This window comes from Ornithorhynchus anatinus, chromosome 4 (assembly GCF_004115215.2).
Source record: "Ornithorhynchus anatinus isolate Pmale09 chromosome 4, mOrnAna1.pri.v4, whole genome shotgun sequence".
In the NCBI taxonomy this organism is placed as follows: domain Eukaryota; kingdom Metazoa; phylum Chordata; class Mammalia; order Monotremata; family Ornithorhynchidae; genus Ornithorhynchus; species Ornithorhynchus anatinus.
In genome coordinates this window covers 97,261,676-97,273,984 of record NC_041731.1, presented here as the reverse complement: position 1 = coordinate 97,273,984, position 12,309 = coordinate 97,261,676, and the positions used below count along the sequence as shown (strand labels likewise).

At 46.1% G+C, this 12,309-nt stretch overlaps 1 protein-coding gene across 1 annotated transcript in view; it reads right to left on the bottom strand.

Moving 5' to 3' along the window:
• The window catches only part of ZNF644 (zinc finger protein 644), a 144,198-nt gene that overhangs the window by 81,686 nt on the left and 50,203 nt on the right, over window positions 1–12,309 (bottom strand). Inside the window, exon 2 of the mRNA XM_029062092.2 lies at window positions 3,227–3,285. The gene's annotated coding sequence lies outside the window, so the exon portion shown is untranslated. The remainder of the gene's footprint in view (window positions 1–3,226; window positions 3,286–12,309) is intronic.

The window sequence follows — 12,309 nt, the reverse complement described above, 5'->3', positions numbered from 1 at the left end:
AGGGATAAGTGAGGTGGTGACCTAAAACAGATTCAGACATGGTCACAGAAAACTAACGGATACTGAATTTCAGGAGAAATGAACTGAACACAGCTGTAAAGCCCAAACTGTGAATTTATATGGGATCTGCAGTTTAAAACTATCCAAGCATCTTTTATTAATTCCTGAACAAACCATTCCAGATAAGACAGGCCTGTACTGCTCATCTTTATAAGCTTTCCTTGAAGCACTTTCACAAAAAGAGTAGCGACAGATGTTGCCTATGCACTATCTACTGGGAAAATAAAGCCATTTTTCTCAGGAATGTCAACTGGCAAAAACCTGTCCATTAAGGATCAAAGTTTTTCTCTACATCAGTAACAAAACGGTTCAGTTGGAGAATTTAATTTCAGTTTACCTGAACACACTGCAGAGACAGAAACAGAGGGAAGGCAAATGGAGAGTATTTACTAATCACATCTTAGATAACAAGAATGAAACTGTACTTGTCATCGAACTTCCATTTCCATGGTTTCGTTAAGTGATAGTGGTTCTACCCATCATCTGAAAGGATCCAGACAAAACTTCTTTTCCAATAGTGTTTCTTTAGCCCTGACTATGTGCCAGGCACTGTACTAAGTGCTGGGGAAAGTACAAGCCGATCAGGTTGGACACAATCCATGTCTCACGTGGCGCTCACAGTCTTAATCCCCGTTTTACAGATGAGGTTACTGAGGCACAGAGAAGTGGCTGTGTGGCTCGCCCAACGTCACACGACAAGTGGAGGAGGAGGGACTAGAACTCAGATCCTTCTGACTCAATATTCAATAGTATTTATTGAGCGCTTACTATGTGCAGAGCACTGTACTAAGCGCTTGGGATGAACAAATCGGCAACAGATAGAGACAGTCCCTGCCGTCTGACGGGCTTACGGTCTAATCGGGGGAGACGGACAGACGAGAACAACTCCCAGGCCCACGCTCTTGCTACTAGGCCACGCTGCATCTCATGGCAAAATTGGCACAACTTGGGGCCAGTTTTGATAGTTTAGGATAACTAAGACATTTCCATTTTAGCAACTAAACCTTTTAGACTGTGAGCCCGTCGTTGGGCAGGGATTGTCGCTATTTGTTGCCGAACTGTCCATTCCAAGCGCTTAGTACAGCGCTCTGCTCACAGTAAGCGCTCAATACATATGACTGAATGAACTAAACCATGAATGCATCTGAAATTCCATTCAAACCCTTTGATTCCTAGCAATTTCCCTTTTTTTAAATCGGCGCTTACTACGTGCCAGGCACTGTACTAAGCCCTGGACATTTTTTTTAATCAGTGGGCAGCATAAGGCACTGCAATTCTTTCAACAATGGGTAGCTTTAACACACGGAGCAGGCAGAAATAGAGGACGAAAGGGAAGTGGGTAGCGTCTGAAACTGATCCTGAACATCAGTCAACATTGGAAATCAAACAAATCTGAATGTAGTCGAAAGGATCTGTACAAGTAAAATACCAGACACAGCGCAATAGAGCCATCGACCTACAGCTACGATTGATATTCTTCTTCCGACCTGAAAAGACGCATTATCCAAAGCAACCGCCCATTGTAAAAGTGTTTACTTTCTTTATTTCGCCAGTCATTATTACTTTGTACCAAGCACTGGGCTAAGGGCCAGGACGGGTAAAAGAGGAACAGACCTGGCACACCTTTGTTGGCATCTAAGAGGGAGAGAGAGCGAGTTTATGTTCATTTTATAGATGAGGAAACTGAGGGACAGAAAGGTCGAGTGATTTGCCCCAAGTCACACTGCAGATCAGCCGGCCGGACTAGGATTAAAACCTGAGTGCTTTGACTCTCAGTCACCTGCTCTTCCCGTTAGCCTGTACTGCTTGTCTTTGAGGTGGAAAAGCACGTAATATTTTGAGAAAAGATGATACTCAAGAAAAACATGCTAATCAAGTGTGATGGCACTAAGGATTACCCATAGCTTTCTACCACAGAATTAGGAAACTGGCTCATGACGAGCCAGAAAGCACTGACTTCATTTCCTGAAGTGTCACGATGACCACTCAGAGATCCTGTATTCCAACCGAAAAGACACGCGAACAAAACCTAATTAGAGTGGGGGGAGGGGAAAATCTCCTCTACCACATTGGCCAGGGTTATCTGACAGTTGGGAACACAAACTAAGACTGGAAAAAATGTGACCTACACAACAAGCTTTTTCACTTGGGGGGAAAGAACCGAAATTGACACAAACAAATGTTTTCTATTTCAAACTGAACATTTTCTCAGAGTATCTCGTTTTTGCAATATAGTTATGTAAGTAAAATATCTTCACTGTTTCAATTAACTTAACCTGCCCGGCTAATAATGACAATATTATTTGTTAAGCACTTGCTATGAGCCAGGCACCGTATTAAGCACTGGGGTAGGTACAAGATAATAAGGTTGGACAGAATCCCTGTCCCGCACGGGGCTCACAGTCTTAATCCCCATTCTACAGATGAGGGAACTAAGGCAGAGAAGTTAAATGACTTGCCCAAGGTCACCCCGTAGACAAGTGGTAGAGCCGGGATTAGAACCCAAGCCCTCCGACACTTAAGTCCGTACTACTTCTCAATAACAACAGAAATGGTGGAACCCAAATTATGACGCCTGAGCTGGACAATGCACCCAGTTTAAATAAACTCAGATCAACGGTATTTACTGAGCGTGTACTATATGCAGAGCACTGTACTAAGTGCTTGGGAGAGTACGATGCAACAGAATAAGTAGACACGTTCCCTGTCCATGCAATTCTCGTATTTTTAATGGTAGTTGTTTTAAGCACCACACAATCATAGAACGAAAGAGGGAATTAATCAGGCTCAATCAAGAGTCTTAAAATGAATACCCACAATCCCATACAACTATCTACAGCACCTGAAGTGGAGACAAAATAAAATCAATTATTATTTTAAAATGTGGTCAATTTCTGGAAAAACTGCCTGGAGGTAAATTTTACTAAACAGCCAGGTTAAATAGGGATTAAGAGTTGTTTGCTTATAATCAAGGTATAGAAAATTTGAAATTAATTTCTCGATTTTTGAGATGGTCTTCCCTTCTTCCTTTGATTCAAGGTGTCCTTAATTATTCAGGTTTATTTCTGCTACATATAAAAATCTTGACCAGAAGAGATGCATTTTAATATTTTAGGTATCTTGCTTTTAAAAGAATTTACAAAAAAAAAATTAATCTCCTACTTACCCAGACTTGGCTTTATTACCAAACTGCAAGAGCAATCACATCCGGAAACTCACACAAACCTACAAGAACACAAATAAGATCTGTCATTTGGTTTACTGGGTCACATATGATAGATTGCCTTTAGAATGCACTACTTTAAAAATTTTCAACACTCAGTCCAATTCTGGTTTAAAACAGAGACTCTACAATAATAGTTCCTTTCCTCAAAGAATATTAAAATCGTTATCCTAACCACGCAGATCATTCTTCCCTTTGAGAAATCTAATTCTAAAATGATAAGAAACTTTCTGAAATTTCTATTTCCCTCAATTCATCGTTGCCTATTTGGTTCAATAAAATCGTATTTAGTAAGCACTTACTTTATGCAGAGCACTTTACAGAGCACTTGGGAGAGTGCAATACAGAAATAAACAGACACGATGAGCCTGCCCACGATGAGCTTACAGTTTAGAGGACTGACCATGCACAGACCATGAACAATATAACGAACAAAAAACCTCACGCTTAAACCCCCGCCATATACTCTAATACTTCAAATTCCATTTTTTTAAATAAAGCACATTCCCTTCTTAGTTATAATGCACCAAATAAGCATTAATAATCCATATTCCATACATAAGCACGTAAAACTGCTCTAAAAGGAAAACAATATACGACACATATGGCTGACTATACGTTCAAATGTCTACTTGGCATAACTATATCTTATTTTGTGACTTGTGAACACATACAAGAAAATTTATCTGATCCATTTCTCTTACGTGGGCAGGACTAGGCCGAATCAAGGCTTAGGTGCGGGGCAGAAATCAACTGCGGTCTTAAAGATCTCCAAGCAGGAGAATATACAACGCGACTCATTACAGGGGTCCAACCGTCTTCCACGCCGAGATATTCTTCCTCAGAGATAACCTGGATCTAAATAGGCAGCTAGAGCCTATTTATTCATGTTTGTCCTCATTAATAATGAAGACAAGCTCTGTATAAAAGCCTTTCACCTGTTGTAAAAGCTAACGATCCGAGATCCAGGCCTAAAATGTTCTAGCTTTGGGCCCGTACTAAGGTTGGGTGACGGCAGGGCAACTTCTGACCAAAGCAGGGCAACTTCTGGCCAGGACAGGGCCTGAAACTTCAGAAATTCTTCAGATAATCAAAGGTTCTCCAAAATATTAATTGGGTTTAGCCACTATTAGGCGCGTGCTCATCCAGCCCGTCACTGCTCTGGACGGTAACTACTAAGCATTGATTTCTAAAACCGGGTAGCGGTCCCCTACAGAGAGAGCCATCGTTCCTATAGGCGGATTTGGGACCCCCTGATCTGGAGGGTTCCCGTCTCTCCCCTCACAAGAGGCAGAGTCGGTCAGTCAATAGTATCGAGCGGTTACTGTGAGCTGTGTAAGGATATGTCCCGAAGTACTGTAAAGTTGGGGAGAAAAGGGGGAGTATTTTACACGTGGAGGTGGTGGGACTAAGCTATACAAATTACAAATATGTACACAAGTGCTGTGGGATGGGGGTGGGGGATGAATATTTTTATTCCCCTATTTATTTTGTTAATGAGGTGTCCATCCCCTTGATTCTATTTATCATGATAATGTTGCTTGTTTTTGTCTCGTTCTGTTTCGCTCTGCCGTCCGTCTCCCCCGATTAGACTGTGAGCCCGTCACTGGGCAGGGACTGTCTCTATCTGTTGCCAAATTGTACATTCCAGGCGCCTAGTACAGTGCTCTGCACATAGTAAGCGCTCAGTAAATACTGTTGAATGAATGAATGAATCAAGGCGGCAGGTCAGGGTGACGCGAAAGGGAGTGGGAGAAGAGGAAAGGAGGGCTTAGTCGGGGAAGGCCTCTTGGAGGAGACGGGCCTTCAGTAAGGTTTCGAAGTGGGGGGAGACTCAATGTCAGATCTGAGGGGGGGGGGGGGTTCCAGGACGGGGGCAGGATTTGGGTGAGGGGGGTCAGTGGCGAGACAGACGAGATCGAGGTACAGTGAGAAGGTCGGCATTCGTAGTCCCACCACCTCCACATGTAAGATCCCCCTTTTCTCCCTACCTCCGCAGTACTTCGGGACACACACAAATAACGTTGGTATTCGTTAAGCGCTTACTATGGGCTCAGCACCGTCCTGAGCGCTGGGGTAGATACAGGGTCATCGGGTTGCCCCACGTGAGGCTCACCGTCTTCGTCCCCATTTTCCAGATGAGATAACGGAGGCCCAGAGAAGTGAAGTGACTTGCCCACAGTCCCACAGCTGACAAGTGGCAGAGCCGGGATTGGAAGCCATGACCTCTGCCTCCCAAGCCCGGGCTCTTTCCACTGAGCCACGCTGCTTCTCTGGACATATCCTTATACTCAGTGGCTTCCTCTACCTGCAATTCATTTTAATGTCTGTCTTCCATTAGACTCCAAGATCCTTGAGGGGAGGGATTGTGTCTACCAACTATACGGTACTCTCTCAAGTGGTTGGTACAGTACTCTGCACAGAGTAAGCGCTCACCATTCATATTTATTAATAATAATGTTGGTATCTGTTAAGCGCTTACCATGCGCAGAGCACTGTTCTAAGCGCTGGGGGAGATACAAGGTCATCAGGTTGTCCCACGTGGGGCTCCCAGTCTTCATCCCCATTTTACAGATGAGGTAACTGGGGCACAGAGAAGTGAAGTGACTTGCCCACAGTCACGCAGCTGCCAGGTTTGAGCGCATACAGTGTGCAGAGCGCTCTACTGAGAGCTTGGCAGAATACAACGTTAACAGATGCAAGAAGCAGCGTGGCTCAGTAGAAAGAGCGTGGGCTTTGGAGTCCGAGGTCATGAGTTCGAATCCCAGCTCTGCCACTTGTCAGCTGTGTGACTGTGGGCGAGTCGCTTGACTTCTCTGGGCCTCAGTTCCCTCATCTGTAAAATGGGGATTAAGACTGGGAGCCCCACGTGGGACAACTTACCCCAGCGCTTAGAACAGTGCTCGGCACATAGTAAGCGCTTAACAAATACCAACATTATTATTATTATTATTAGATGCGGTCCACATGTTCCCGCCCCCAAGGATCTTACGGTCTTGAGGGGGGAAGACCACTGACTGACTGTTCTATAAAGTGGAGATCAAACTCCCTCCTCGGCTTTCGGAGCCCCTTTTGAGTCCAATCTGATTATCTTGCTTTTACCCCAGCGCTCGGCATCACGTTTAACAGAGAGTTAAGCACTTAATAAATGCCATCCTTATTACGAGGCCAGCCAGGTGGCGATGTCCCGAAACCGGGAGGAAAAACAGGATTCTAGAACAAGTGAGGAGTCAGGTCAGGAGATGATTGATTGACTGTTCTGTAAAGGGGAGATAATAATAACGTTGGTATTTGTTAGGTGCTTACTACGTGCAGAGCACTGCTCTAAGCGCTGGGGTACATACAGGGTAATCAGGTCGTCCCACGTGAGGCTCACAGTTAATCCCCATTTTACAGATGAGGGAACCGAGGCCCAGAGAAGTAAAGTGACTTGCCCACAGTCACCCAGCTGACAAGTGGCAGAGCCGGGATTTGAACCCATGACCTCTGACTCCGAAACCCGGGTTCTTTCCACTGAGCCACGCTGCTTCTCTGGCGTGGAGATAAAACTCCCTCCCTGGCTTTTGGAGCCCCTTCTGAGTCCAATCTGATTATCTTGCATTTACCGCAGCGCTCGGCATCACGTTTAACAGAGAGTTAAGCACTTAAGAAATGCCATCGTTATTACGAGGCCAGCCAGGTGGGGATGTCCCGAAACCGGGAGGAAAACAGGATTCTAGAACAAGTGAGTAGTCAGGTCAGGAAATGAAGTTTTCGGGAATCATCTGAACAGAGGTGACTGCTGAAATTATAACCCCCTCCATGTATTTCAATACTTCCAATTACACTTTTCTTAACATGGAGCCCTTTTTTTCTTGGTTATAATGCACCAAAAAGCATCAACAATCCAAATTCCATAAAACACACAAAACCATGTAAAACAAATTGTCCGGCGTGGCTCAGTGGAAAGAGCATGGGCTTCGGAGTCAGAGGTCATGAGTTCGAATCCCAGCTCTGCCACTTGTCATCTGTGTGACCGTGGGCAAGTCACTTCACTTCTCTGTGCCTCAGTTACCTCATCTGTAAAATGGGGATTAAGACTGTGAGCCCCACGTGGGACATCCTTATTCCCCTGTGTCTACCCCAGCGCTTAGAACAGTGCTCGGCACATAGTAGGCGCTTAACAAATACCAACATTGTTATTATTATTATTAAAACAATTTATGACCCATATGGCTGGCTACATTCAGGGATAACTACACCTCCCTCAACGGCAGGTTTCTAGCCTTCAATAAATTGTACTTATTGAGCGCTTCCTCGGTGCAGAGTACTGTACTACGCGCTTGGGAGAGACAATACAAACGGGTTGCTAGACACATTCCCTCGAGGTACAAGTCAGTAGGTTGGCATTAGAGAAGCAAAGTGTGGCGGCTGGGTTCATTCATTCAATAGTATTTATTGAGCGCTATGTGCAGAGCACTGTACTAAGCGCTCGGAATGGGCAAATCGGTAACAGATAGAGACAGTCCCTGCCCTCTGACGGGCTCACGGTCTAATCGGGGGAGACGGGCAGACGAGAACAACGGCAATAAATAGAATCGAGGGGATGAACATCTCATTAAAACAAGAGCAAATAAATAGAATCAAGGGGATGTACATCTCATTAACAAAATAAATAGGCTAATGAAAATATATACAGTCGAGCGTACGAGCACAGAGCTGAGGGGATGGGAAAGGAGGGGGGAGGGGCTGAGGGAAAGGGGGGAAAAGAGGGCTTAGCTGAGGGGAGGTGAAGGGGGGCAGAGGGGGAGCAGAGGGAGAAGGGGAAGCTCAGTCTGGGAAGGCCTCCCGGAGGAGGTGAACTCTCAGTAGGGCTTCGAAGAGGGGAAGAGAATGAGTTTGGCGGAGGCGAGGAGGGAGGGCGTTCCGGGACCGCGGGAGGACGCGGCCCGGGGCTCGACGGCGGGACGGGCGAGACCGGGGGACGGCGAGGAGGCGGGCGGCGGAGGAGCGGAGCGTGCGGGGTGGGCGGTGGAAAGAGAGGAGGGAGGAGAGGGAGGAGGGGGCGAGGGGACGGACAGCCTAGAAAGCCTAGAGTGAGAGGCAAAGAGGTAAAGTCGGAATGGGTAAAGGCGACTGAGCGCTTTTAAAGCCGACGGTAAGAAGTTTCCCTTGGAGAGAGAGGTGGATGGACAACCCCGGGAGATTCCGGAAGAGTTGGAGAAACAAGGACTGAACTTTTTTTTTTTAGAACAATGACCAGGGCAGCAGAGACTACAGTATGCACTCAGTATATACCATTGATTATTGAAAGCCTACTTGGTTTGGGGAACTGTGCAAGGTATTTGGGAAGTTCAGAATAAAGAACTATTTCCTGGCCCACAAAGATCTTATACTCTAACGTGGGAGACAAAAATAAAAATACTAACAGTATTTTCAGAATAAATTGAGCGGGCATATATACATGACCGCTAAAGAGGGTGTGTATATAACATCATTATTATTATATCGATAATTCTATTCATCTATTTTGATGCTACTGGTGCCTGTCTACTTGTTTCGTTGTCTGTCTCCTCCTTCTAGACTGTGAGCCCACTGTTGGATAGGGATTGTCTCTTTCTGTTGCCGAGGCGAATAACAAATGCCCAAAGGTCACAGATCCAAGTGCACAGATGACGCAGAAATTGTACATTCCCAGCGCTTAGTACAGTGCTCTGCACAGAGTAAGCGCTCAATAAATGCTATTGAATGAATGAATAAGTATGGACCGGAGTGAAGAGAGACAGGAGACAGGGAGGTCAGCAAGGCAGGAAAGGATAAGTTGCTTGGATCAATGGGGTGGAGTCTGGATGGAGAGGAAAGGGGGAATTATAGCAATGTTGTGAAGGTAAAACTGACAGGATTGGGAATTATTTGACTACACCGATAAATCTGTTAGTCCTCTACACGGGTTCCAAGAAAAGAGATCACTGGCAAAAGAACATGAGGCTGAGTAGAGTTTCCTAGAGACAAAAAATTAAAAATGCATTTAATGCATTCTTCTAAGAAGTCCAACACTAGTGCTAACACTGCTAACATGATGATATGGTGTGTGACTACATCCCCAAACCTGAAGATCCTAAAAATGCCGTAACAATTATTATTATTGGTGGATAGAGCGTAGGCCTGGGAGTCAGAAGGTCACGGGCCCTAATCCCGGCTCTGCCACTTGTGCGCTGTGTGGCCTGGGGCAAGTCACGTCACTTCTCTGTGCCTCAGTTACCCCCTATGTAAAATGGGGATTAAGACCGTGTGCCCCGTGCTGGAAAGGGACTGCGTTCAACCCAATTTTCTCGTTGTTCACCCAGCGCGTAATAGTACGGTGCCTGGCGCACAGTAAGCGCTTAAATACCACAATTAATATTATCATCTTCATCTGAATGACACCTGAGTGAGTCCAGACACTCCAGTCCAAAAAAATGGCAGGACTGCCTTGCAATGTTTTATTGTTTTCTCTGCACCGGCAACAGGAGTGACGGTATCACACTCCCGAGTCCCGCTTTGGAGACGCAACGTCGACGCAAAACATAGTACTATACAGGCGGGCGGTGGTCACGCGTGCCCAGCATACAGAATGCACGTATGCTCTTCAGAGCGCTATTTACAATTCAATAGCCATTACCAGGGAAAATTGGTAAAAGCTCATTACAGAGACAAATGGCTAGCCTCTCACTTTCACTGCTCCCCATCTCACTGTGCGGTTTTGTTTTTGCCCAGGGTCCTGATTACCTGGGGCACGGGGAAAGCTACTTTGACTGCTCCGGGTAGGGAAAAATGCCAAGATGTCGGAGATAAGATGTCCCGGCTAGACAGTTGGAGGAACAGAAAGAATTAATTCTTTAACCGCGCGGGCTCTACTCTTCTCCTAATCCTTTCTGACGTCCAGGCTGCCTTGGACACCGTTGATCACTGTGGATGATTTCCAAGTCCTGGAAATGCACCTCTCCCTCTTCATTAGACTTTCTTTTTTTTTGGATGGCATCTGTTAAGCGCTTACTATGTCAGAGCACTGTTCTAAGCGCTGGGGTAGATACAGGGTAATCGGGTTGTCCCACGTGAGGCTCACAGCGAATCCCCATTTTCCAGATGAGGTAACTGGGGCACAGGGAAGTGAAGTGACTTGCCCACAGTCCCACAGCCGACAAGTGGCAGAGCCGGAATTCGAACCCGTGACCTCTGACTCCCACGCCTGGGCTCCCTCCACTGAGCCATGCTGCTTCTCTAACTCTGACCTGGCTTCACAGTATCACCCTGGTTCTCCTACATTTCTGGACTCACCTGCTCCTTTCCCCCTCGTCTTCAGAACTGCAGTTGCCCCTCTAGACTCTGCTCTGGATCCAGGGAATGTGTCTGTTTCTTGTAGTAGTGAACTCTCCCGAGCGCTTAGTACAGTGCTCTGCACACAGTAAGCGCTCAAGAAATACTTCTGAATGACTCCCTTAATCTACTAACTCTCAAGGAGCCCATCCCCACGCACAGCTTCAGCGACCACCTCTAATAATAATTTAATTTTGGTATTTAAGCGCTTACAATGTGCCAAGCACTGTTCTAATGCTCTTGACTCCCAAATCGCTCTCGGACTCAATCCCTGGCCTTTTCTTATAATAATAATATTCATTCATTCATCCAATTGTATTTATTGAATGCTCACTCGGCGGTACTAAGCATTTGGGAAGTAAATTCAGCATAAAGAGACAATCCCTACCCAACAGTGGGCTCACAGTCTAGAAGGGGGGAGACAGACAACAAACAAGTAGACAGACATCAATAACATGAATACAAATAAATAGAATTATAGATATATACACATCATTAATACAATAAAAAGAATAATAAACATGTACAAATATACACAAGTGTGGGAAGGGGGGAAGAGTAGAGGGAGGGAGTCGGGGTGATGGGGAGGGGCGGAGCAGAGGGAAAGGGAGGGCTCAGTCTGGGAAGGCCTCCTGGAGGAGGTGAGCTCTCAGTAGGGCTTTGAAGGGGGGAAGAGAGTTAGTTTGGAGGAGGTGAGGAGGGAGGGCGGTCCAGGCCAGGGGTCGACGGCGGGACAGGCGAGAACGGGGGACGGTCAGGAGGTGGGCGGCAGAGGAGCGGAGACTGTGGGGTGGGCGGTGGAAAGAGAGAAGGGAGGTGAGGTAGGAGGGGGCGAGGGGATGGAGAGCCTCGAAGCCTAGAGTGAGGAGTTTTTGTTTCGTGCGAAGGTCGACAGGCAACCACTGGAGGTTTTTGAGGAGGGGAGTGACAGGCCCAGAGCGGATCTGGAGAAAGATAATCCAGGTAGCAGAGTGAGGCATAGACTGAAGCAGGGAGAGACAGGAGGTTGGGAGATCAGAAAGGATAGTGATGCGGTAATCCAGTTGGGATATGATGAGTGATTGTACTAGCTGTTTCACTAAGAACTATCCAGATCTAAAAACGGGCAGGGGACAGTCTGCGCATACCAGGCGTTCGACACTATTATTCTACTCAGGTGATCTCCGGGAAGCTCTTCGACTCTAGGTTTCTCCACACGTCCACCAACTCTGTCCTCCTATCCTCTGCCAAGGGTTTAGGGCAGGGCTCGGCACACGGCGAGCGCTCAATAAATACACTGGCAGCGAAAATGAACTGCAAGAACTCTATTAGGAAGCAGGCGGCGAAAATATATCGATCGCCTGAAGAGAACGGCAGGAGGGTTGCAAGTGAAATAAGGGAGAAGGTGTAGAAAGGGAGCGACGATCAAGAATGATTATCGAAAGCTCTAAGAAATCAATTTGTAGGACTATATTAGCAAGGTGACTGGGAAAATGGTCGAAGGGAGTTCATCACACCGATTTTCACTTTACACACCCATCTAAAGGTAAAAAAATATACTATAGCTTGAGAAATTTTTGACGAAACTGAGAACAGGTAAACCAAAATTTCAGACAACTATTCAAACTTCAAGACTGCCTGACTTTTAAAGAATAGCTTCTAAGAACCTGATCATTTTCCAGACGGGAGCGATCTCCTTACTAGAACAAAAA